The sequence below is a fragment of the Macaca thibetana genome, chromosome 5, assembly GCF_024542745.1.
Source record: "Macaca thibetana thibetana isolate TM-01 chromosome 5, ASM2454274v1, whole genome shotgun sequence".
Taxonomy (NCBI): Eukaryota; Metazoa; Chordata; class Mammalia; order Primates; family Cercopithecidae; genus Macaca; species Macaca thibetana.
This window is the reverse complement of record NC_065582.1, coordinates 135,415,086-135,441,575: the sequence shown is the minus strand read 5'-3', so window position 1 is coordinate 135,441,575 and position 26,490 is coordinate 135,415,086. Positions and strand designations below refer to the sequence as shown.

The 26,490-nt window shown below is 42.2% G+C and overlaps 1 protein-coding gene across 3 annotated transcripts in view; it reads right to left on the bottom strand.

Annotated features, from left to right (window-relative positions):
• Positions 1-26,490, bottom strand: part of MRPS18C (mitochondrial ribosomal protein S18C) — an 856,900-nt gene that overhangs the window by 237,412 nt on the left and 592,998 nt on the right. The window lies entirely within an intron of this gene.

The window sequence follows — 26,490 nt, the reverse complement described above, 5'->3', positions numbered from 1 at the left end:
ACTCTGGCTACCTTTGCTTGGAAAGTTTCTGTTTGGTGATCTACTTTCACTTCATCACCCTATCTCCCCATCGGAGGAAATGGGGCTTTCTGGACAAAAGAGAGTAGTTACAGAAAACAAGAAGGCTACATGTTCAACCTTTGAGTTCAACTTAACCCCGTTACACCTGGTCCCTCGAATCCCAGAGGGCATGCTTTGCACATTATTCAGAAGTTACAGAGTTCAAATATAAACGTAGATGAGTCTTTTGATACCCTTGAGGTTGGCTTTAGGCATAGAAAAAGGTTATTCAGAGGTTACTTAGCTTTAAAAATTAATATTTAATTTACTAAATTTACAACTTAAAAACTTCAGGCGTGGTGGCTCACGCCTATAATCCCAGCACTTTGGGAGGCCGAGGCAGGCGGATCACAAGGTCAGGAGTTCGAGACCAGCCTGGCCAACATAGTGAAACCCCATCTCTACTAAGAATACAAAAATTAGCTGGGTGTGATGGCATGCACCTGTAATCCCAGCTACTCAGGAGGCTGAGGCAGAAGAACCGCTTGAACCTGGGAGGCGGAGGTTGCAGTGAGCCAAGATCACCCCACTGCACTGCAGCCTGGGTGACAGAGCAAGACTCCATCTCAAAAAAAAAAATTCGTTTACCTTAAAATTTAAGTTCAACTTAGAATTCTTGTTGTTCTTTCACAAATATAGCAAATTTTCAAACCACTTGAAGGGCCTAAATATTGTTTGGTTCCATTAACAAATGCTATTAGATAAACTCCTTAAAACCTCTTAAGGTGCATTTATAAATTTAACATAATTTATTTTCTTAATATCAATAATTATTCAATTTAATGTCAAAACTTTCCTGGGAACCTAAATAATGCATACAAATCTAGTAGATCAAGCATATAAATATGGTGATTTTTAAGTTCTTAAGAGATCTTAGTAAGAATCTGACTTAGAATGTAAGTCACTTACTCCCTTTGGTGTTTAGGAAACACAAGACTGATCTCTAGTTTCACCAGACCAAATTCTCTTAAACATTACAACTACTTACAGTAAGTAATGTATAGGTTCTGCATTAATACAAAAATATTAATACCATAGGTAATATCCTCTTAAACATTTCTACTCCTAAATCTAAATCTTCGCAAGGTTGAAATATGATTACCCACCATGTTAGTTTGCAAGAACTGCTGTGACAAAATACCACAAACTCAGTGGCTTAAACAACAGAAATTTACTTTCTCGTAGTTCTGAAGGCTGGAAAGTCCAAGGCGTCAGCTGGTTTGGTTTCTTCCGAGGCCTCTCTTCTTGGCTTGCAGAGACCAGCCTTCTCACTGTGTTCCCAAGTGGTCTTTCTTCTTTGTGTGTACATCCCTAGTGCCTATTTCTGTGTCCAAATTTCCTCTTTTTTCTTTTTTTTTGAGTTGGGGCCTTGCTCTGCTGCCCAGGCTGGAGTGCGGTGGTGCGATCATAGCTCACTGCAGCCTCAACCTCCAGGGCTCAAGCAATTCCTCCCACTCAGGTTCCTCAGGTGTACACAACCATGTCCAGATAATTTTTGTATTTTTTATAGAGATGGGGTCTTGCTATGTTGCCCAGGCAGGTCTCAAACTCCTGCCCTCAAGCAATCCTCCTACCTCAGCCTCCAAAGTGTTGGGATTACAGACACGAACCACCACCCCCACCCCAAATTTCTTCTTATTATAAGGACACCAGTCAGGTTGGATTAGGGCCCACCCTAATGGCCTAATTTTAAATCAGTCACCTCTTTAAAGGCCCTATCTCCAGGCCAGGTATGATGGCTCACACCTGAAATTTCAGCACTTTGGGAGGCTGAGGTGGACAGATCACCTGAGGTTAGAAGTTCGAGACCAGCCTGGCCAACATAGTAAAACCCTCTATCTACTACTGAAAACACAAAAATAGCCAGTCATGGTGGCAGGTACCTGTAGTCCCAGCTACTTGGGAGGCTGAGGTGGGAGGATCACTTGAACCTGGGAGGCGGAGGTTGCAGTGACCCAAGATTGCACTACCGCACTCCAGCCTGGTCAACAGAGTGAGACTCTGTCTCAAAATAAATAAAAATAAATAAAAAATAAATAAAGACCCTATCTCCAAATAAAGTCCCATTCTGAGATACTCAGAGTTTGGACTCCAGCATATGAATTTGGAAGGGGAGACACAATTCAGCCCATAACATTCACCAGGGAGACAGTTGTGCCAACCCAACAATTTGAGAGATGCCTTTCCAGGCAATGCCTTCTGGATGACTGAATGTTGCTGGTGACCTTGATGGAACATACCGAGCCCTCCTTCGAGTGACTCTCATGGGGTGGTCCTGTAACCCTTAGAGTCCACATGGTCTACATCTCTACTTCTCACTTTTGCCTCATTACAGAGGACCACATCCCCACCCAGTCTGCTTGGTCAGCGTCCATATTTCTGCAAATCTTTAATATAATGTCTTTTATCTAGCTCTGAAGACCATGAGCTAGACGGAATTTTCCATATCCTTCTTTCCTGGTAGAATCACAAAACTCTTTTAGATATTAAATTTATTTCTTTGAAATTTTTTATTCTAATAAAAGCTGAAAGAAAATACAATAAAGACCCATATATCCTTTGCTCAGGTTCAGTGGTTGTTAACATTTGACCATATTTGCTTTCTCTTTCTCTCTCTGTCTCTCTCTTTCTCTCTCTCTCTCTCTGTTTCTCTCTCTCTCTCTGTCTCTCTGTGTGTGTGTGCGTGTGTGTGTGTGTGTGTGTGTGTGTGTGTGTCTATGTGTCTGTCTGTTTATATTTGGCTGAGCCTTTTGAAAGTACTTTGCAGAAATCATGACACTTGCCGGGCGCAGTGGCTCACGCCTATAATCCCAGCACTTTGGGAGGCTGAGGTGGGCAGATCACAAGGTCAAGAGATCAAGACCATCCTGGCCAACCAACATGGTGAAACTTTGTCTCTACTAAAAATACAAAAATTAGCTGGGCGTAGTGGCACACGCCTGTAGTCCCAGCTACTTGGGAGGCTGAAGCAGGAGAATCACTTGAACCCAGGAGGCAGAAGTTGCAGTGAGCCAAGATCACGCCACTCAACTCCAGCCCGAGTGACGTGAGATTCATCTCAAAAAAAAAGAAAAAAGAAAAGACACTTCACTTTTAAATATTAATATATTAATATCCTAGAAATACAGATAGTCTCGTACATAAACAATACCATTTTTATATCTAAAAATTAATAGTAATTTGATAATATCCTCTAATTTACAGTTTATATTCAAATTTCACAAATCCCATAAATGTCTTTTATAGGTGTGTTTTTCCAGAGTAGTATCCCATCATACATTTGCGTTTGGTTATTATATCTCTTTAGTTCCCCCGCTTTTTTCCCCATAAGATTGGAATACTCCCTTATGTGTCAAGGATGCTGTTTGAGCACTTGGTTAACATGGTGAGTGCCAGGTCTCTCTATGGTAACAGTTCTTTTCTGTTTGTAATTAGTGAACAATCTGTGGAGTGATTCTTTGTCACCACTGGGAAAGAGAAAGATAGATGATATATAGATAAATCCTAGAAAAGTTCTTTAGTTTTCTTTACAAAAATAGCAAAAGAATTTATTGAGACTTTGTAAATGTTAATATCTTTATTTTATTATACATAATTCAAGGTGTTTTTTCTCAAATGTGGGTAAATATATCCCCAGAGATATGCTGTAAAAGGCTGAGTTAGGCAAAGTGCACAGGACAGATCAGAACTTACAGGAATGATTTTATGTAGTGATATTAACACAACGTAAAAACACTTTCATGCTGAGACAATTGCAGATATATTAATGGAGTGAAATGTAAAATCCACACATATTTTTTAAATGAAGCATGCAAATTCAAAGAAAATTTGAGCTTAGGGAGTTTAAAATAGGCTGCTTCGGACTATTTCCCTAGCCTCCCAGAAGTCCTTTTCTACTTTTCTGTCCTTAAGGGGATGGCCATAGGAAAGTGTGAGAAGTGCTGGCTTTAGAGTATGTATCTGTATTTTCTCCCTGAGGCACTGGTGGGAACCTTACTTCTAGAGTATCTAAAGGAATCGCCCCTGCTCCCATGTAAGCTACTCCAATTCTGCAGAAACCCCTCTTTGCCACTTTTCAGGGGCATGTTTGTGAAGCTATTCTGGGCTCATGTCAAATGCACTAGCTTTCTTGGTTCCTAGTCCTTATTATTATTTGCAGATTGTTCTTGGTCTTTTTTAATGAAATTTGTTCAATGTTTGACTTAAGTATCATTTATTAGTTGATGTTTTACAAAGTTTTCTCCCTTCAATACTCAACTAGGCAATGCAGGCAGCCTGTTGTCTCTGTTATCCAGGAATCACACCTTGCTGTAAAGTATGCTTTTCCTTTATCGACCTTCCCTGTCCTTGCAGCCCAACAGATGGCTGATCCAGGAACACATGTTACAACAAGCTGCCATCATTGGGGTCATCTGCCCCTTTGGGAAGGGAGCTTAATTGGGCTCCAAGGTGTAAATGTATTTCCCTTACTTACAATACTTTAACCAGTGCTGAATTATCCAACAGTCAGACAAAGTATGCATTTGACCAGTGTTAAAGGTAAACTAAGGCACAATAAACTTTTAAAGAGTTTATTTGAGCAAACAGTGATTTGTGAATCAGGAAACACCAAATCAAAGCTGGTTTGGGCTCTGCCAAGGGGATGCAAGAGGAAGTCTTTTATAGGGTGTACATGAAGGTAAAGTGTCTTAATTTTGTGTTGCTTCACAGAATACCACAGAATGAGTAATTAATTTATAAAGTAAAGAAATTTATTTCTCACAGTTCTGGAAACTAGAAAATCCAGTATCAAGTTGCCAGCACCTGGCGAGGGCCTTCTTGCTGCATCACCCCATGGCAGAGGGTGGAAGGGCAAGCCAGCCAGCTTGCAACCTCAAGCATTAATCCATTCATGAGGGTGGAGCCCTCCTAGTCTAATCACCTCCCAGACGTTCCACCTCTTGACATCGTTGCATTGGGGATTAAGTTTCCTACAAATGTTCTTGGGGAAACACATTCAAACTGTAGCATAAAGCGAAGGAAATATTTGATTGGTTACAGTTACACAGTTGTCTTCTTTGATCTTTCCTACTGGAAATTTCCTAGTTAGTTACCTATAAATTAGGTGGTGGCTTCTGATTGGCTGAACTTAAGTTTCATTTTACTTTAATGTAGACATTTACCAAACAAATAACCCCAAGCTAAGTTTCACTTACCTTTTCAAATCAAGCATGGTCAGCGTTGCCTCCATGGCTTAACTGGCTTTGTTTGCTCAGGAATTCTTCAAGCCTGGTCTCCATTTTAATTTTTAACACCAGTAATAAAGCAGAAGGATCCAAAAATTATTTTTTGTGAGATAATTAAACATTCCCTCAAAGCATAAAATTTGTCAGCCTAGGCAAAGTAAGAACTTTGTCTGACCACCTTATACTTATTTTATGAGTTGCTGCAGTTTTAATTTGTAATTACATACCTGGAGAAGAAGGGAGAAATCATCTCTTCAGTGCTCAAGGTTTCTACTGGTCTTAGTGGGTCTCTGGGCCATGCGTGTCCTGACACCACTGCCAGGCATCCCCCCATTGCTGGCAACAGCTCAGGTCCATCCTGGCATGATCACTCTCTGGCATGCACTGAAACCATTAGAAAAGCCACAATTTTGGGAACATATCTACATTTCTCTTAATTGTAGTCCTTTGCTGGGAATAGACTTGTGGTCTATCACCTTTGGGGTTACCATACTTAGGTACTTCTAACAATGAGAACTAAGCTCAGAGTTCACGGCCACCTTTGTTCCTGACCATGGAAAAGGGAGTATGGCAGTGGCTGAGAATTAAGCTCTAGAACAGTTTTCCAAACTGGATCCAGAACCTTGGATGGGGGAGTAATACATCTTTGTTTTCACTCACCTTAAAATAAAATTTAGCATTTTGCTTAATTATGAGTGTAGGCAAGGAACCCCAGTAGTTTTAACAAAACCCATGACTTTCCGCTAGTAGAAATCACAGATATTTTCAGAGCCAATTCGACTGTTAGACATGCCTTGAAATATCATTTCACTCACTACTGCTTCAAAATTATTGAAGTTTTTTGACCCCTGATAGGTACACAGTCTTCTTGTAGTCAATGCTATTGAGCAATTATCAGCCTATTTCTCCCGTGTTTTATATTGCTCATTCAAAGACATACATTGTTTCTCTGTAATTCCATGTCTACAAAGTTCTCTGTCCATTTATTTAAGAAGAGAAAGCTAAGTACATGTGGAGACACTTAAAACTCTTTCAACAACTATTTCTGTCATAATGGCATCAAAACTGAACCATGAATTCACAGTCATATCCTTTTTAATGTAAGTTGTATTGGTTTGAGACTAGCCAGGCCAACATGGTGAAACCCCATCTCTATTAAAAATACAAAAATTAGCCAGGCATGTGATCCCAGGTATTCAGGAGGCTGAGATAGGAGAATTTCTTGAACCCGGGAGGCGGAGGTTGCAGTGAGCCGAGATCATACCACGGCACACCAGTCTGGGCGATAGAGCAAGACTCCGTCTCAAAAACAAAAAAAAGAAAATTAGAGTTGAACTTTAAAAGTCTTAGATAATTCTGGTGTTTCCTTGAGAGAAGCCTTGAAAAATGAGATATGAAAGCTGTCATTTCATTTGCAACAAAATATCTTTGTAAAACAAGATTTTTAACACTTGTAATTATCAAAACAAAAAATAAAATAGACAATGCCTAAGATGACATGCATATTGCGTTCTTGTTTTAAAATGTAGGTTTTCATATTATTTAGGTATGGCAAGACCAACAGATCATGAGATGACTGCCATTGATACGACAGTTGGTTATATTCACAGATCCCAAGAGAAGGGTATGCACCATGCCATGGGGGCTGAGGGATGTGACATGTAGAACACTGGGGTCAGTCAGGAGGCAGAGACAGGGGAATACATGGGCAAGAGCCTTTTGTGGTCTCCTTGAGAAGGAAGAGAGTGAGCAGCAGGGTAAGTAGGCCTCGCATTGACTGGCTTGCATAATTTCAGTGGGCTCTAAGGTGGAGGGACTGTCTCTAGTTGTCAGGGGCCAGGTACCAAGCCCTGGGGTGATTAGGCCAGGCAGACAGTGGCCTAGAGTGTAAGAAAGTAATAAAGGAGGTGATTGAAGCCAGGCACAGTGGCGCACACCTGTAATCCAGCACTTTGGGAGGCTGGGGTGGGCAGATCAGTTGAGCTCCAGGAGTTCAAGACCAGCCTGGGCAACATGGCTGGGCAACAGCCCCGTCTCTACTAAAAATACAGAAATTAGCCAGGCATGCAGTGAACTTAAATCGCTCTACTGCACTCCAGCCTAGGCAACGGAGTGAGACCTTGCCTCAAAAAAAAAAAAAAAAAAAAAAAAGACCAGCTGGTTTGCATATGAAACCCATGCTCCCAGGTGGGTGAGTCATTTATTATCTCTAGGTTTTGACTAGCCCTAGGAATGGCAGTCTCTCTAGGGTCACAAGGCCCCAGATGTCAAATATCAAATACAGATACCAGAGAATGTGGTTATTACACTTGATAAAGTTCGTCCCACTTTCTAATCTTCTTATTCAAGCCAAGGAACAAAGCCTTCATGCCAATATGTCTTAAAATACAAAATCTAACTTTAATTTGCCTATATTTCAGACATGCCTTCTCACTAAGACCATATATATATATATATCCCAAATTTATTTTATTTTAATAGGTTGACTTGTGTTAATATAATACATCTGGATATAATAATACTCGGTATTTTTTGTTGTGTGTTTTTTTCTTGTTTTTTGTTTGTTTGTTTGTTTGTTTGTTTTTGTTTGAGACAGAGTGTTGCTCTGTCGCCCAGGCTGGAGTGCAGTGGCGTGATCTTGGCTCACTACAACCTCTGCCTCCTGGGTCCAAGTGATTTTCCTGCCTCAGTCTCCTGAGTAGCTGGGATTACAGGCACACACCACCACGCCCAGCTAAATTTTGTACTTTTAGTAGAGACAGGGTTTCATCGTGTTGGCCAGGCTGGTCTCCAACTCCTGACCTCAAGTGATCTGCCTGCTTCGGTCTCCCAAAGTGCTGGGATTACAGGTGTGAGCTACCACACCCAGCCTATGTGGTGCTTTTGGTAAGGGAGCAGATACAAACATGTTAGGTTTCATCACATTTGTTAAGATATTAACACAAATGACATAAGCATAAGAACCAAATACGGGGCCAAAACATCCGTAGCAGGGAAATGCATAATCCAGCAACCTTCTCACCCACAAAATCTCAGGCCTGATGGTTTGCATTTTCAATGCATTGGCCACCTGTTACACAGTATGCAGGTGACTATCGTGGAAGATGAGTTGGACTGGAAAAGATTAAAACCCCTTTCTTCCAGTCACCTGCTTCTGACCAGGTGTTCCTTCCTGCCAATGCGGTACAAAAAGGAAGAGGCAGACAAGGACTGCAGTTACTCTGTTATCATGTGATCGGTAACACATGAATCACATTTGACAGAGGGCTTGTGCTATCCAGGAATCCAGTGACCATTCAGAGTCAGCGTGGACACCTGAGAGTCAGGAATCGCTTGCTGCCTCCATTTGTTAGTTCCCCTGAGTCTGGAGACCAGAAAGGCGGGATCTGGAATGGGCGAGTGCAGTGTTTTCTCATATTCTGACTTGGAGTCAGGACACAGGTAGAAACTGCTGGTTCCACTTCGGTAGAGAGCCTCTCCCCCAGCTGGCCCCTTTGCCCTGGCATGTCCAGCACACAAAGGAAGACATCATTAATATAAACGAGGGGACAGCATCTGTTGCCAGAGAGACTTAATTAGTCCCCAGCTGAGACAGTGCCACAGACACATTGCATGTTAGTTGTGATTTCCCAGAAACAATGAGGGAAGACCGAAAACACGTTGTTCCTCCACAGCCCCGCCCTCCCCTGCAACCGCACTGTCAATTCTGGGTTGTAGTTTCTCAAAACAGTACTGGAGAGTTTGATCTGAAATCTCTTGATTAGTACTGGAATGAAAATGAATTAAAATTAAGCAAATTGTACATGGGATCTCTTGGTACTGTTTCTTACCAACTGCATGTGAATCTACAATTACCTCAAAATAAAAAGTTTAATTTTAAAAAATAAAATATCAAATACAGATACCAGAGAATGTGGTTATTACACTTGATAAAGTTCGTCCCACTTTCTAATCTTCTTATTCAAGCCAAGGAACAAAGCCTTCGTGCCAATATGTCTTAAAATACAAAATCTAACTTTAATTTGCCTATATTTCAGACATGCCTTCTCACTAAGACCATATATATATATCCCAAATTTATTTTATTTTAATAGGTTGACATATTATTTATCACTGCATAGCAAATTACTTCAACACAAGTGATTAAAAACAGCAAACATTTATTACCTGTGGTTTTGGAAGGCAAGTGCAGCTTAGCCACGTGGTTCTGGGTCCAGTTGTGTCACATGGCTGTAACAAGGTGTCAGCCAGGGCCTCGGTTCTCTAAGGCCGCACAAAGTGGGGATCTGCTTCCAAGCTCCCTCACATGGTTGTTGGAAGGCCTCAGGTCTTAGACACATGGACCTCTCCACCTTACAGCTGCCTTAGGACGTGGCAGCTGGCTTCTTCCAGAGGGAGCAACTCAAGAGAGAGCGAGAGAAAGCATTCAAGAAGCCACAATATCTCTGGAACCTCATCTCAGAATTGGCATCCCATCATTTCTCCCATCTGTTCATCAGAAGTGAGTCACTAGGGTCCAGCCCCAACTCAAAGGGAGGAGATAACATGAAGGAATAAATGCCATGAGTGGGGACCACCTTCGAGGCTGCCTACCACAGTTGAAAACTATACTTCGGTATTTCAAGGCCAGGTGTGATGGCTCACGCCTGTAATCCCAGCACTTTGGGAGGCCGAGGCGGGTGGATCACTTGGGGCCAGGAGTTTGAGACCAGCCTGCACAACATGGAGAAACCCCCTCCCTACCAAAAATACAAAAATTAGCCAGGCATGGTGGCGTGTGCCTGTAGTCCCAGCTACTCAGGAGGCTGAAGCAGAAGAATCGCTTGAACCTGGGAGGTGGAGGTGGAGGTGGCAGTGAGCTGAGATCGTACCACTGCCTGCCAGCCTGGGTGACAGAGAATTGCTTTTCTTTGTGCTATGTATTTTATCTTTTGCATTTGAAAATCATATTCTGAGAAGAGGTCCAAAGCCTTCACCAGCTGTATATAACACAGATAAAGAGTCCCTGCTTCAATGCCAGACAGATTTGGGTCCAAACCCTGCCTCACCCACCAGCCATGTGGACCTTGAGTAATGACTTCACCTTTGCAGGCATCGGTTGCTCCAGCAATAAAATGGACATAATACCACCATGTACCGTAGACCTGTTGTAAGGGTTAAATGAGATCATGCAAAACATTAACATTCTGCCCAGAATATATTAACAAATGGTAGTTATTATCAGTTTAGAAAAGAGCGTACCTAAATTTCATATGTATGCATAGTGTTCTACTTCACATGATTATAGAAGCCGGGGATCATGTTTATTAGTGGTTGGGTTCTACTCTTTCTTCCGTTGTATATTTTAAATATCTTAACAAACGTGATGAAACCTAACATGTTTGTATCTGCTCCCTTACCAAAAGCACCACATAGGCTGGGTGTGGTAGCTCACACCTGTAATCCCAGCACTTTGGGAGACCGAAGCAGGCAGATCACTTGAGGTCAGGAGTTGGAGACCAGCCTGGCCAACACGATGAAACCCTGTCTCTACTAAAAATAAAAAATTTAGCTGGGCGTGGTGGTGTGTGCCTGTAATCCCAGCTACTCAGGAGACTGAGGCAGGAAAATCACTTGGACCCAGGAGGCAGAGGTTGTAGTGAGCCAAGATCACGCCACTGCACTCCAGCCTGGGCGACAGAGCAACACTCTGTCTCAAACAAAAACAAACAAACAAACAAACAAACGAACAAAAAACAAGAAAAAAACACACAACAAAAAATACCGAGTATTATTATATCCAGATGTATTATATTAACACAAATGACATAAGCATAAGAACCAAATACTGGGCCAAAACGTCCGTAGCGGGGAAATGCATAATCCAGCAACCTTCTCACCCACAAAATCTCAGGCCTGATGGTTTGCATTTTCAATGCATTGGCCACCTGTTACACAGTATACAGGTGACTATCGTGGAAGATGAGTTGGACTGGAAAAGATTAAAACCCCTTTCTTCCAGTCACCTGCTTCTGACCAGGTGTTCCTTCCTGCCAATGCGGTACAAAAAGGAAGAGGCAGACAAGGACTGCAGTTACTCTGTTATCATGTGATCGGTAACACAGGAATCACATTTGACAGAGGGCTTGTGCTATCCAGGAATCCAGTGACCATTCAGAGTCAGCGTGGACACCTGAGAGTCAGGAATCGCTTGCTGCCTCCATTTGTTAGTTCCCCTGAGTCTGGAGACCAGAAAGGCGGGATCTGGAATGGGCGAGTGCAGTGTTTTCTCATATTCTGACTTGGAGTCAGGACACAGGTAGAAACTGCTGGTTCCACTTCGGTAGAGAGTCTCTCCCCCAGCTGGCCCCTTTGCCCTGGCATGTCCAGCACACAAAGGAAGACATCATTAATATAAACGAGGGGACAGCATCTGTTGCCAGAGAGACTTAATTAGTCCCCAGCTGAGACAGTGCCACAGACACATTGCATGTTAGTTGTGATTTCCCAGAAACAATGAGGGAAGACCGAAAACACGTTGTTCCTCCACAGCCCCGCCCTCCCCTGCAACTTCACTCTCAATTCTGGGTTGTAGTTTCTCAAAACAGTACCGGAGAGTTTGATCTGAAATCTCTTGATTAGTACTGGAATGAAAATGAATTAAAATTAAGCAAATTGTACATGGGATCTCTTGGTACTGTTTCTTACCAACTGCATGTGAATCTACAACTACCTCAAAGTAAAAAGTTTAATTTTAAAAAATCAAGCTGCTCAGAATTTACTGCGACAGGAAGAAAGAAAGAAACTGAAAAGATGGAGGAGGAAGAGGAGGGAAAGAAAGTCGTATTCTGAAAATCAACTTTCCGTTTTTTTCTTAAATGAATTTCCTCAATCAAGCTATACCTATCCAAATGATGTTCTGTGCCTGGTGAAAGGTTGTGGAACAGAAAATGACACCTGCTCTTTTCCTCTCCTTTCCCCTGACCAATCTGACAAGATCCTTAATAGCAACTGTAAAGAGTATCTCTGGTATTATAAATGAGAGCTGGTTAAGGCTGCCCGCAGTGGCTCAGGCCTATCATCCCAGAACTTTGGGAGGCTGAGACTGGAGGATCAATTGTACCCAGGAGTTTAAGACCAACCTAGGTAACATAAGAAGACCCCATCTCTACAAAAAAATGTTTTTTTAATTATCCAAGTGTGGCGGTGTGCGCCCATAGTCCCAGCGACTTGGGAGACTGAGGCAGGAGGATCACTTGAGCCTGGGAGGTCAAGGCTACAGTGAGCTATGATCGCACTACTGCACTCTAGTCTGGGTGACAGAGTGAGGCCCTGTCTCAAAAAAATAAAAATAAAGAGAGCTGGTCAGAGTTGCTGCCTCCCCTCCAGAGAGGACAGAGAAGATACATTTTTCATGATAAATCCTTTTAGACTTCTAAATTTTGTAGTGTGTATATATATTACCTAGTCTCAAAATATTATTCCTCAAATCTTACATAAGGTCTAGCTCAAACAAGGCCTTCTTGATTAAGCCTTTCCCATTTTACCACTTAGAATTCACCACTAACAAAGGGGTAGTGCTCAAGCCTGGCTGCACATAGAAAAACCTGAGAGCTTTTTAAAAGATGCCCAAACTCAGCGTCCTCCCCAGACCAGTGGACTGAGAATCTTGGAGGGGAGGAGGTCAATCTGGGTATTTTTCAAAGCTCCTCAGGTAATGTTAATATGTGCTTGGGGTTGAGAACTTTTGCCCTGACCCTTTATGGAGTCCATATTTAAGCACTCACCCTACGAGTAAACTGAGTGATTGATTAAAAAGTCAAAAACACTTTCACACCTTTTATCTCATTTTGTCTCCACCACAACAACATGTAAACTGGGCTTCATTTTCCCACAGCACAGAGGAGGAAGTGGAGAGTTGACCTGCTAGAAGTTACCAAGGTCCCTTTGAGATCTTCTGTTCTGCACTTCCTTGTATTTGATCATCTCCCCTGAGATTAACAGATTGTGCTCTCCCCACTCACAGCCCAGTATCGTACCTTTCATTCAAGTAGTTCAACTTCAATAACCAACACAGTGAAAAATGAGTAGCTCAGCAGGACACTAGGAAGTCACTCCCAGCGACAGAACCCCACAGGGTGGCTCAGCTTCCTCAGAGATTTCTCACATTGTGGGTAACAGTTCATGTTCCTGTTTCTCTCACTTCTTGTTTACCCCTATCAAAATCAATTCAGTTGCATGTTTGAAATGCATTTTCCCAAGCCCCAGATTAATCAGGATCCCTGGGGGTGGTGTTCAAGGATATTTTGTGTGTATGTGTGTATCTGTGGGAAAATATACGTGAAATTCACCGTCTCAGCCCATTTTGTGTGTGATTTAAGCAACAAATATTCATTTTCTCACGGTTCTGGAGGCTGGAAGTCTGCAATCAGAGCAGCAGCATGGTCAGGTGAGGGTCCTCTTCCCGGCTGGCAGGGGCCCACCATCTCAAGGTGTCCTCACTTGACCTATTTGGCCTTTGTAGAAGACAGGCAGATCTGGAGAACGAGAGATGACTATAAACTTAATCACATGGTGGCCTCAATTGTAACTGCTATTCCTGATGTGGACTCATTCTGGAGCAATCAGCCCAGCCCCTGGTGCCTAGCAGGCAGCTATTGGTAGGCGAAGGCTTTCTTCTCCATCCCTGCATCTTTTCTTCTCCATCCCTGCATCTTGTGGCTCACTAACATGCACGTGAGCCTGGCATGCCAGGGCCACATGCTGCACCAGTGGCTGGGCTTCCAGCGAGGTACAGAGAGGGGGCACAAGCCTTTCAGGGGGAGAAAGGGGCAGGGAGGGCCTCTAGTGACACCACGTCAGGATCCTCCCACTGCACCCAGGCCTTGGAGTGGGCCCACCTGCCCAGGACCCATTTTAACCATTTTTAAGTGTACCATTCAGTGGCATTCACTCACATGTTGTGCTGTCATCACCACCATCTATCTCCAGAACTTTTTAATCTTCCCATACTGAAATGCTTATTAAACAACTTCCTATTCCCTCTCCCCAGCCCCTGTTAACCACCATTCCGCTTTCTGTTTCTAGGAGTTTGACTACGTCATTAGATCGCTGCGAAAGTAATTGTGGTTTCGATATTTAAAAAAAAAAAATGGCAAAAGCTGCAATGAATTTTTTTTTTTACTTTTTTTTTTTTGAGACAGAGTTTCGCTCTTGTTGCCCAGGCTGGAGTGCAATGGCACAATCTCAGCTTACTGCAACCCCCGCCTCCTGAGGTCAAGTGATTCTCCTGCCTCAGTCTCCTGACTAGCTGATTACAGGCATGCACCACCACGCCCACCTAATTTTGTATTGTTAGGAGAGACGGGGTTTCTCTATGTTGGTCAGGCTGGTCTTGAACTCCCAACCTCAGATGATCCGTCTGCCTCTGCCTCCCAAAGTGCTGGGATTACAGGCATGAGCCACTGTACCCAGCCTGCCTATTTTTTAATTGAATTATTTGTTTTTATGTGGTTGAGTTGGAGAAGTTCTTTATATATACTGGATATTAACTCCTTATCAGATCTATGGTTTACAGATATTTGCTCTCATTCTGCAGGCTGCCTTTCCACTCTGTTGATTGTTTCCTTTCCTGCTCAGAAGTTTTTGCAGTCCCATTTGTCTATTTTTGCTTTTGTTGCCTGTGCTTTTGTGTCATACGCTAGACACCATTGCCAAATCCAATGTCATGAAGATTTCCTCCTGTATTTTCTTCTAAGAGTTTTATAGCTTCAGGTCTTACATTTAAGTCTTTAATACATTTTCAGTTAATTTTTGTACATTCAAGAGTCCAATTTCATTCTTTTGGAGGTGGATATCCAGTTTTCCCAATTCCATTTGTTGAGAAACTATCCTTTCCCTGTTGTGCTGTCTTGACACTCTTGTCGAAGATCATTTGATGATATACATGAGAGTTTATTTCTGGGCTCCTTATTCTGTCCCATTGGTCTATATGTCTGTCTTTATGTCAGTGACATTCTGTTTTAATTACTCTACCTCTGTAATGCTTTAAAATCAGGAAGTGTGAGGCTTCCAGCCTTGTTTTCCTTTCTCAAGATGTTTCAGCTATTTTTGAGATTCTATATGGATTTTAGTACTTTTTTCTATTTCTGTAAAGAATGACATTGGAATCTTTGATTAGCATTGCATTGGATCTGTATATTGCTTTGTGTAGTATGGATATTTTAATGCTTCCAATCCATGAACATGAGATGTCTTTCTGTTTATTTGTGTCTTCTTTAATTTCATTTAGCAATGTTTTACAGTTTGCTGTATGCCTTTCACTTTCTTAGGTAAGTATTTTATTTATTTGATGCTATTGTAAATGGGATTGTTATATTAATTTTTTTCATATTAATCATTGTCAGTCTTTAAAAATGCAGTTGATTTTTGTGCGCTGAATTTGTATCCTCCAACTTTCGCTAAATTTATTAGTTCTAACAGCTTTTTATTTTTCTGGAATATTTCAGATTTTCTACATATAAGGTTATATTATTTGCAAAGATACATAATTTTTTTCTTCCTTTCTAATTTGAGTGCTTTTTATTTCTTTTTCTTACCTAATTGTTTGGGCTAGTACTACCAGTAGTATGCTGAGTAGAAATGTAGAATGTCTTGTTTCTGATCTTGAAAGAAAGGCTTCAGTTTTTCACCACTGAGTATGATTATTAGCTATAGCCTTTATCATATCAAGATAACTTCCTTCCATTTCTAATTTACTGAATGAGACACAGCTGAGTCTGTACCTGCTCCTGTACCTACTCCTGTACCTGTTCTCAGAAAAAGCCAGCTACGGGTGAAGAGACAGTGTGGAGAGAGGCCCACCAAAAACCTCACAGGTTTCAGAGCTTTCTAGTGCTGAGTGGTCAAGTGTCCCTCTGGTCTGCTTATCACTTCCTCTATCTGACGCTTCCTCAGAAATCACTGTCTTCCCTCATTGAAGACGAGGAGAAAGACAGTGAACAGTGTACCAAGTGCTGACATGCATTATCTCGTTGAAGCCTCACTAAGTATTACTATCCCCATTTTGTAGATGAGAGAAGTGAGGCTCATAAAGTTTAAGCAACTGGCACAACCAGCGTCAAATAAGTGGACAATTAGAAGCGGTGGAGATTGGACCCCAAAGTGAATCTCTCCAGACATAATAACCAGGTTCTTCCCACTGTAGCTACTTCTCTCATTCATTCAACAAATGCCTACTACGTGCCTTTCCCTGTGCTAGGAGCTCAGAGAACTACAAAGAAAAGCAAGATATGGCACCTGCATTCAAGGAAACCACTGCTAAGAGAGGATATAAATGCCAAATCTGTAATTATAACAGATAGAAAAAAGTGCTACGGGGTGTAAACACTATGGGAGCACAGACAAGAAGGGATTCTGGGGTATGAGTTGAGATCCGCTCACCCAAAGCAATGTCCAGTCCTGCAAGTTCCATTTATGGTAAGTACCCTATACAGGTGTACCATTTTTAATATTTTATACTGTATTTGTATTGTACTTTCCTATGTTTAAATACACAAATACCATTGTGTTATAGTTGCCTAGAGTATTCAGTATAGTAACATGCTCTATAGGTTTGTACCTAGGAGAAATAGGCTATATCATATAGCCTAGGTGTGTTGTAGGCTATACCATGTAGGTTTGTGTAAGTGCACTCTATGATGTTCACACAAGGATGAAATTGCTTACCAATGCATTTTTCAGAGTGTATTCCTGTTGTTAAACGATGCATGACTATATTATCATCATTATTATCCTCTGATCAAACTCTCCAATGCCTTCCACTCTGACTCGATAAAAGCTGAAGTCTTTACAATGGCCTATGAAACCCAACATCAGGGGTGTCCCATCTTTTGGCTTCCCTGGGTCACATTGGAAGAATAATAGTCTTGGGCCACACATAAAATACACTAACTCTATGATAGCTGATGAGCTAAAAGAAAAAAAAATTCTCATAATGTTTTAAGAAAGTTTACGTATTTGTGTTGGCCGCATTCAAAGCCATCCTGGACTGCATGAGGCCTGTGGGTACCCGCAGGTTGGAAAAGCTTGCCCTACGTGTTCTGCCCCCAGTTATCTCCTGTTTCTCTCACTCATATTTTCTCTACTTAAGCCATCCTGACCTCTTTGCTCTTCCTTGAAAGTGCCAGGCATGCTCCCACTTCAGGACCTTTGCACATGCAGTACCTTGCCTGGGGGGCTCTTCCCCAGGTCTCTGCCTGACTCACTTATTTTCTTACCTAATTGTTTGGGCTAGTACTACCAGTACTATGCTGGTGACGTCTCCACATTCCTGCTCAAATGTCACTTTCCCTGACTACCCTATCAAAAATTGCAAATGACCAGGCGTGGTGGCTCAAGCCTGTAATCCCAGCACTTTGGGAGGCTGAGATGGGCAGATCACAAGGTCAGGAGATCGAGACCATCCTGACTAACACGGTAAAACCCCGTCTCTACTAAAAAATACAAAAAACTAGCCAGGCAAGGTGGCGGGCGCCTGTAGTCCCAGCTACTCGGGAGGCTGAGGCAGGAGAATGGCGTAAACCTGGGAGCTTGCAGTGAGCTGAGATCTGGTCACTGCACTCCAGCCTGGGCAACGGAGGGAGACTCCATCTCAAAAAAAAAAAAAAAAAAAAAAATTGCAAACAACCCCACTCCAATACTTCCCTATTGTATTTTTCTCCATATTTTCTATTACCATCTAATATGCCTATTTATCTGTTTCCCTTACTTAAGCTCTACCAGGGCAGAATTTTTGCCTGTTTCATTCGCTTCTGTAACCCCAGTATCTACAACAGTGCCTGACACAGGGTAGGTGTTCAATAACTGTTTATTCATTATATCAGTTAATTAATTAATGGCAAGTCTGCACTGACACTCCAACATCTCTAGCTTTATTAAATGTCTCTCATAACTGTGGTGATTATTTCTGTATTGGCAGACATGCATTTCATCCATTACGTCCAATATGCAAACATTCTGTTGGAGACAGACACAGTGACATATGAGACACAGCAGTCCCTTGTCTCCAAGAAGCTGTAGTTTGACCATAAACGGAATATCTGAAATTGAGACAGTTCTCAAAAGTCTGGAAACCATGGTTCCCGGTATCTCAGACTGGAGTCTGCAGAAAGAGCAGCAGAGAAAAAGTCTTTGCCATGTCTTCATAACTAAGCGTCTGGTCCAGTGGTCCACGGAGCATGTTGTTCGTTCTGGGCCTGAGAACATCTAGTGAAGATGGCTAACGTTCATATAGTTCAGTGAAATAAATACTAGCTAATTAACAACCAGGTACACCATGCAAATATCTGAAGAAACCTGCTCCCTGGTTTTAATAGAGGAGTGAGTTCTTGCCTGTGTTACTGTTAACTTTTGCAATTGTGTCTTGTTAATGCTTTCCTGTCAATTTTTCCCATGATTGTGTCAATTTAGGGGAAGAGAGCAGAGTAGACATCATTTTCTCAAGATTTACATCAAGTCGAATGGCATTTTTTTTCCCCTCACAAACAGGACCATACTTGTCCTTTCCTTTGCTTAAAGTAGCATAACATAGTAAGTGATAGGTCAGGTGTTACCTCCTTGCCCAGGTGTTAATTCTCATTTTTGCACCAAATTGGCTATATTTAAGCAGAAACCTCAAGAGGATGTGTTTCACACTGTGCACATACTAAAGCCGGTTTCAGCTGGTGTGTGTGCCCACAATTCAGTTTAATCCACCTGGGCAGGAACCACATCCTCCCACAGAACAAAACCAACTTGAATGGCTGCAGTCAAGAGGGTCCTGAAACTGTTTTCAGAAGGAAAATTCTTGTCTGTCACGCCCTCCACCACCCCCACCCACACCCACAACTCAGCCTAGGTGGGGTTCTTGCGTTTCATTCTCCCAAAGCACCCCTTTGCAGTACTTAGCATGTCTGTAGTTGTGTGTTCGATTGTGATTATCTGCCTTCCCTCACTATAGTGTCAGCTCAGTAAGGGACTGTATTTTCGCACTTGCTGCAGCATTCAAATGCCTTGCTCAGTAAGTGTGCAATACACATGTGCATTGATGAGTGACTGACAACTTTCTAGCTGTGCCAAATGTATGGGGACATAAAGAGGATCTCCATATTTAACCAGAACACCCACCTTTAATCCAAACTCTGCCCCCTTCTAGCTTTGTGACTCTGGAAGTCCTTCAGCCTCTCTGAGCTTCTATGTCTTCATCTGCAAAAAAAAAATGATAATGATATTCTCCTCTGAGGCATTTCTAAGGAGTAAATAAGACTGGCTTCTAAGTGCTTAGTAGACATTCAGTGGTCATAAGACAGATTCATTTAAATGGCAAACATGTTAAGCACTAATGTTACAAAATAACTGTATAGTGGCAAATAAGATGAGATTTTAAAATTGAGGATATGGTCATCTATATCTTTGCCACTTAAAATAAATTTGAGGGAAAAAAGGATACCCATAAGCATGTAGGAAATTGTGGAAGTGGCCACAAATAAACACGTATTTATTGTCTGCTTTATATTTTCCAGACTACAAGTGCCTTGTGCCAGAGATCTTACTTTATTTTTGAGAGGCGAATCCAGCTTAGGCACAGTCGAAACATATTAACTAAATGGATGACCACCTGACCTATATCATTTCTACATTCCCTCCAGCTGTTAATCTGCCCACTCTTTCAAGCACAAGGCATTTGGCTAATACCTGGGAATTAAATTGCTTTACCTGGATTCAAACAGTCTTATGATGTTTATGAATCCAACGCTGAATACTGCTTTCTCTTTGTTTAAGGTTGTATGGAAGCTACTGATTCTGTGGATTAGCCAAAAGACTGCCCTAATTCTATGGGTACCTAGTGACTCTGGATTCTGACTTCCCAGGGATGTGGTAAGGTCACCCACCACCCGGGCAGGTGAGGACAGAGACAGACCCTCTCATACTGTTTTATATTGTTTAATACTCAGTACCTGTTTTAAGAAAAAAACAAGGAAGTAAAACCAAAGACAGGCAGCCTGGTGCCAGGCCCAAAACCAGGCCTGGGCCTGCCTGGCCTGGACCTGTAGTTAAAAATCAACTCATAACGTAGAAACCGATATTATTCATAGATTCCAGGCATTGTATAAAACAATGTAGTGAAACTCCCAGCCCTGTTTTGTTTCTCTCTGAACACCGGTGCATGCAACCCCTGTCATGTTTCATGTGAAATCTTTAGTGTTGTGAGCCCTTAAAAGGGACAGAAATTGTGCACTCGGGGAGCTCGGATTTTAAGGCAGTAGTTTGGCGATGCTCCCAGCTGAATAAAGCCCTTCCTTCTACAACTCAGTGTCTGAGAGGTTTTGTCTGTGGCTCATCCTGCTACATAGGGACCAGTCCAAAAAAAATAAAAGTAGGACCGGGCGCGGTGGCTCATGCCTGTAATCCCAACACTTTGGGAGGCCGAGGCCGGCAGATCACCTGAGTCTGGTAGTTCAAGACCAGCCTGACCAACATGGAGAAACCCCATAAAAATACAAAATTATCCGGGTGTGGTGGTGCATGCCTGTAATCCCAGTTACTCAGGAGGCTGAGGCAGGAGAATCTCTTGAACCTGGGAGGCAGAGGTTGCGGTGAGCCAAGATCATGCAACTGCACTCCAGCCTGGGCAACAAGAGTGAAACTCCATCTCAAAAAATAAATAAGCAAGTAAGTAAATAAATAAATAAATAAACAAATAAAACTAACCATCAGGATGGTTGTCGGCCTCGGGGAGGAGGAAAGGGGGAGTTGTGGTTTTCTGGGTACAGCATTTCAGTTTTGCAAGATGAAAAAGTTCTGGAGATTGGTGGCACAACAGTATAAGTTTACTTAATATTAGTGAGCTATACACTAAAAATGATTAAGGTAAATTTTTTGTGTTTTCAACCATAATTTTAAAAATGTAACTATCAGAGATTCTACAATACACTGAGGAAGCCACCATGAAATAAAGATGCTGTATTTTATTTTGTGGTCGTGTATGGAAAACTTGGGGTGTCCTTCACTCCAGAATTCTTGCAAACATAAGAACAGGTCTGTAGGACCAAATAGGAATAAAATATCTTCCAAATATTTCACATTGCAAAGATGAAAACTGAGCTTACAAAATGACTGTCTACACTGTAAAATAGTGTGTGGAAGTTATTAAATATTTGTACAAAATACATGAACCCCAATTAACTCTGCTTTTTCACCAGAGACAAATCAAAGTAATTGAACTGACATTTATTGCAGCGCTTGGGTTTTGAACAAAGGCCTAGCAATGATGAAGCTTCTCTAGCAATGACTACAGACCTGTTGGGGTGAATACACACCTGGTTTCGGCTCACAGAGTTCTCTAGCTCCATTCAAATTACTCTGCTGAAGTAATAAGCCTTTTGTCTTCTTGCTTCACAAAGCAAGGTTACCTAGGGTTCAATGCCTAATGGTAGTAGAATGGGTTTTCAATATCTACATATACCTTCTTTAGAAATCAGACTAGCCTCATCCAACAGCTTTGTCTCTTGTCATATTTCAGCCATTGTTTTAGGCAGCAACATTCTAAATACAGTTAATCCACAGCTTTTCAAATTCCTCACTTGCTTTTGTTTCTTGAAGCATTCAATACTGCTGATCATGCCTCCTTTTCAAAAAGTTCTCTACAGCTTTGTCTTTAGCTGTGGTTTTCTGGTTTTCTTCCTCCTCTGACTCCATACTTCTTGCTGCCTTTGATCCCTTGCTTCTTTCTCTTCTATTCATTCAATGAATATTGATGGAGTGAGACATGCTCAGCGGGGAGCAAAATAGATGTGAAGCCTGCTCCCGGGGGTGCAACTGAGAAATGAGAGACAGGTGTGGATCAAATCATCACAGTAACAAGAGTCAACTTGCAATGACTGCCCATGCTGGGGACACTGGGCCATGAGTGGCCAAGGAAGGCTGCTAGGGCTGAGATCTGAAGCATGAATGGGTGTGTACTGACGAGGTGAAAAGGCAAGGTCATAACCCCAATGTTCACTCCCTAGGCAGGCTCCATCCTTTACCAAAAGCCTTAATTTGCATTGTGCTTACTGATTTGCAAATCACGTCCACCTATATCTTGTCATGCTAATATTCTGAATGAGGAAAGATGGGTATTATTAGCCTTTCATAAAATTGAAGACACAAGGTTAGAGCCCTTAAATGGCATACCCAGAGTCAGGAGTTCAGTAAGTAGCACCACTGGACTGACCATGAATCCTGGGAGTACCACATCTCTTTCTTGGTGACTCTTTCACTCACCGTCATGACCTCAACTCTCACCTCGACAGAAAACTCTTAGATTCCCCCTCTCTGTTCAGATGTACATTTCATATTAGCTGCTAAATATTTCCACCTGGACATTCCAATAATGTCACCTAAATAAAATATCTAAAACTATTAGTCTTCTACAAAAGCCAGTTTTGCTTTTGAAATTTCTTACATTTGTTCTAACGGTATTGTTCTGCCAGCCAGTTGGGGCCAAAGCCTGGAATTCATTCTCTTCTCTTTCTCATTTCACCATGGCTCCTGGGTGAGTCACCAAATCCACTGAGGATCCCTTCACAAAGACGTGTCCATCTATCTGTCCAATTTCATCTCCATTTCTGTTTCTACTCCCTGCATCAGTGTGTCATTCACAACTGTTGGGCAGCAACCATCTGTTGCTCCTACTCTGTCTGTGATACCATCTTCCCCTCAAGGAGTTTACAGCCAATAGGGAAGATTACACATCCACAAACACCCAGATATCATAATCCAAAGTTGAAAATGCTGTGTCATTACATAAATGCTTATTAAGCGCCTGACGTGTGTCAGGAATTCTTCTGGAATTCCTGCTGCAATTCTTGCTGCAAGCTAATTCTTCCTTTGCTCTGGAGCACTGGATGTATAAGAATAAGAAGAAGACTGGAATAATAAGAAGACATGCTTTCTGTGCTTGAAGGGGAAAGAAAGAACCAGAACATAAGCTCCATGAAGGCAGAGAGTTTTGTCTGTTTTGATTCACCACTGCATCCTCAGCTTTTAGAACAGTGCTGGACACTTAGTAGGCTCTTAGTAAATACTTGCTGAATGAAAGACTGAATGAGCAACTTTGTAACTGCACTTCTGGCTTCACTTGGCCATGTCTTAGAGGTCCCCTCCCTAGAATGCAAACATTGATTAAGGCTGAACTGGTTATTTATTTGCAAGATAGATACCATGAACTCATAATTTTCCCTCCCCTCTCATACTGAGCCACTGTTCTTGACCCCAACATAGGACCCCTAATTCTTTTTCTCTTGGAAGGAGTTATTCCCTAGGGGGCTTTTTGAGTCCTCATGAGAATAGATTCTTGTAGGCCCACCCCATCAGTTCTCCTGAGTAAATGTGGACTGAAAACAGCTGCCTACAATCCTAAAATAGGATTCCCCAACCACACCCCAAAACTTCAGATCACCTGGATTCTCCCCACCTGAGATAAACCTTATTAACATTTTGATGGCATTTCCTTGATGCATCTCACTATATATTCATATATATATCTACAATTTTACATAAAAGGAATCATACTATATGTAAGAGTTAAAGAAAGAGGAAAGAAACAAGAAAAGTGGCTCAACAGTCAAAGACAGGTTTACTTTGGAGAATAAACCTGAGAGGGGCTTCTGGCCAATTTCAGTCAAGAGCATTCTCTTTTAAAGACTAAGGGTATTTAAGGGTTTAGGAAGAGGGGAGCTTATCGCAGGCTCAGAATGTTTCTTTGTGAAGGAAAGTTTATTGCAGGATTGGAATGTCTGGTTGGTGGGGAGGCTATCTTGGAGTTGGCATGTTTGTGGTCAGAGGGGGGTTTATCTTAGGGTTGGAATGTTTTGGGTTATGCTGACATTAGCCATTAGGCTGATGTTTTGGGGCTGGATTTAGGTGGTTTTTTTAAATCAAGAGGAACTTAAAATGGTGGCGTTTGTCCAAGATGGCGATGCTACTGCTCTGTCAATCCAGTCCCTGTAGTTATAAAAAGAACAAGGGGCCGTATTTTCTTTTTGGCTACTTCCTGCTGAGGGGCGGCAGACAGAGAGTTCTTTGGTCTGGGATTGATTACAGGAGTAAGACTGTCTGTAGATGTTTTTGGGTAATTGTCTGTGAGATGGCCATGATCCTATCAGATAAAAATCTTTGAAAAGGGTTAATTAAGCAGGATAAGAACGTTAGTCCTAGGTGTATCATTAGGAAAGGCCCCAGGAATGGGATGATCCATGTTAGGATTTTGTTCCTAAAACAAAAATCTATTCGTTTTTTTTGGTATTCCCTTAGCTTTTTAGCCCTTTCCTTAAGTTTTTCAGCAGTGTCTCTTACTAGGCCTGATTGGTTGAGATAGAAGCAGTGTTCCTCACTCAATAAGAGACAGAGGCTCCTTTTTCAGCCATTATAAGATCTAATCCCCATCTATTTTGGAGGACTACTCCAGCCAAGGAGTGTAGTTGGTCTTGGACTCTTGTAAGACTTCAGGCTCTATCTTCTAATGAACCCTGTAGTTCTGTCGAAAGAGGTTTAAAGTATGTTAAGAAGGTGACCAATCTGCCTACTCCCAATCCAAGCCCAGAGGTTATACCTAAGGCAGCCATCGAAGAAATGACTTGAATGGCCCTCCTTTTTCTAACATATTGGACAGATGGAACGGTTAAAGATTGATTAGGAGTAACTAGTCCAATGGAGGGAGAAAGATAAACTAGGGTACAGGTTCCAATCCAGTTGATGGGCAGACAAAGATACATGTGGGTGCCACACAAAAAGAACAAGCCTTTGTCGTAAATACAAGTGAAGATGTGGAAAGAAAATAAGTGAATTAAAGATGGGGTGTTTCTTTCCAATGGTTCATTACTCCAGGTGGACAAGGAGGAGGCCAGGGAGACACCCACTATGGTAGGGATATAGGAAGAGTTATTTTTTGCACATTTAATGTGATTGGATGTTGCACCATTCATATTGAGCCACGGAAAAAGGTGAGCATCAGGGACAGCACAAGTTAGGCCAGAGGCATCTGTTGAGGGAGAGGCTGAAAAACCAGCCGTTGGCAGAAATGCTCTGTTTGCTTCAGATGATACTTGGTAGTCAACCCTGTTAGTCTGAATGGTCAGAGGGGTGTTTAACAAGGAAAGTGTAGTTCCATTGATTAGAAGTTAAGGACCCTGGCCGGGCGCGGTGGCTCACGCCTGTAATCCCTGCACTTTGGGAGGCCGAGGCGGGCGGATCACGAGGTCAGGAGATCGAGACCATCCTGGCTAACACGGTGAAACCCCGTCTCTACTAAAATACAAAAAAAAAAAAATTAGCCGGGCGCGGTGGCGGGCGCCTGTAGTCCCAGCTACTCGGGAGGCTGAGGCAGGAGAATGGCGCGAACCTGGGAGGCGGAGCTTGCAGTGAGCTGAGATGATGCCACTGCACTCCAGCCTGGGCGACAGAGTGAAGACTCCGCCTCAAAAAAAAAAAAAAAAAAAAAAAAAAAAGGAAGTTAAGGACCCTATAGGGAAATTTCGCTCAGAGGCTGCAAAGCAAAGTGAGGCTTGTTGTAAAAGAGGAGTGGGGCCAGGCACGGTGGCTCACACCTCTAATCCCAGCACTTTGGGAGGACGAGTGGAGTGGATCATGAGGTCAGGAGTTCAAGACCAGCCTGGCCAGCATCGTGAAACCTCATCTCTAGTAAAAATAAAAAAAAAATTAGCTGGGCATGGTGATATGTGCCTGTAGTCCCAGCTACTTGAGAGGCTGAGGCAGGAGATTTGCTTGAACCCAGCAGGTGGAGGTTGCAGTGAGCTGAGATCGTGCCACTGCACTCCAGCCTGAGTGACAGAGTGAGACTCAGTCTCAAAAAAAAAGAAAAAAAAAAAGAGGATGTGTTTAGTTATGGGCCCTTCAATAGGATGGCCTTGGGCTTAAGGCATTGTAGGGAGTTATAATAGGTCTGAAATAATTTGTTGGCCTGATTGGCCCTGGAAGTGGGATAATCGCCAACCAGGGAGTCAGCTCTTTCAAAAAACAAAGCTGCTTTTTGGAGTTTATAAATTAGAGTTATGTTTCCTGTTAAAAGGTCATGAAGGGGTGTAGGAAGGGCTGTGTAAGCTGAGGAAGACAGCGATAAGCACATCCAGCACTCCGGAGCAAAGGAAGAGTTAGCCTGCAGCAAAAGGGATTGTGTAAGGTTTAT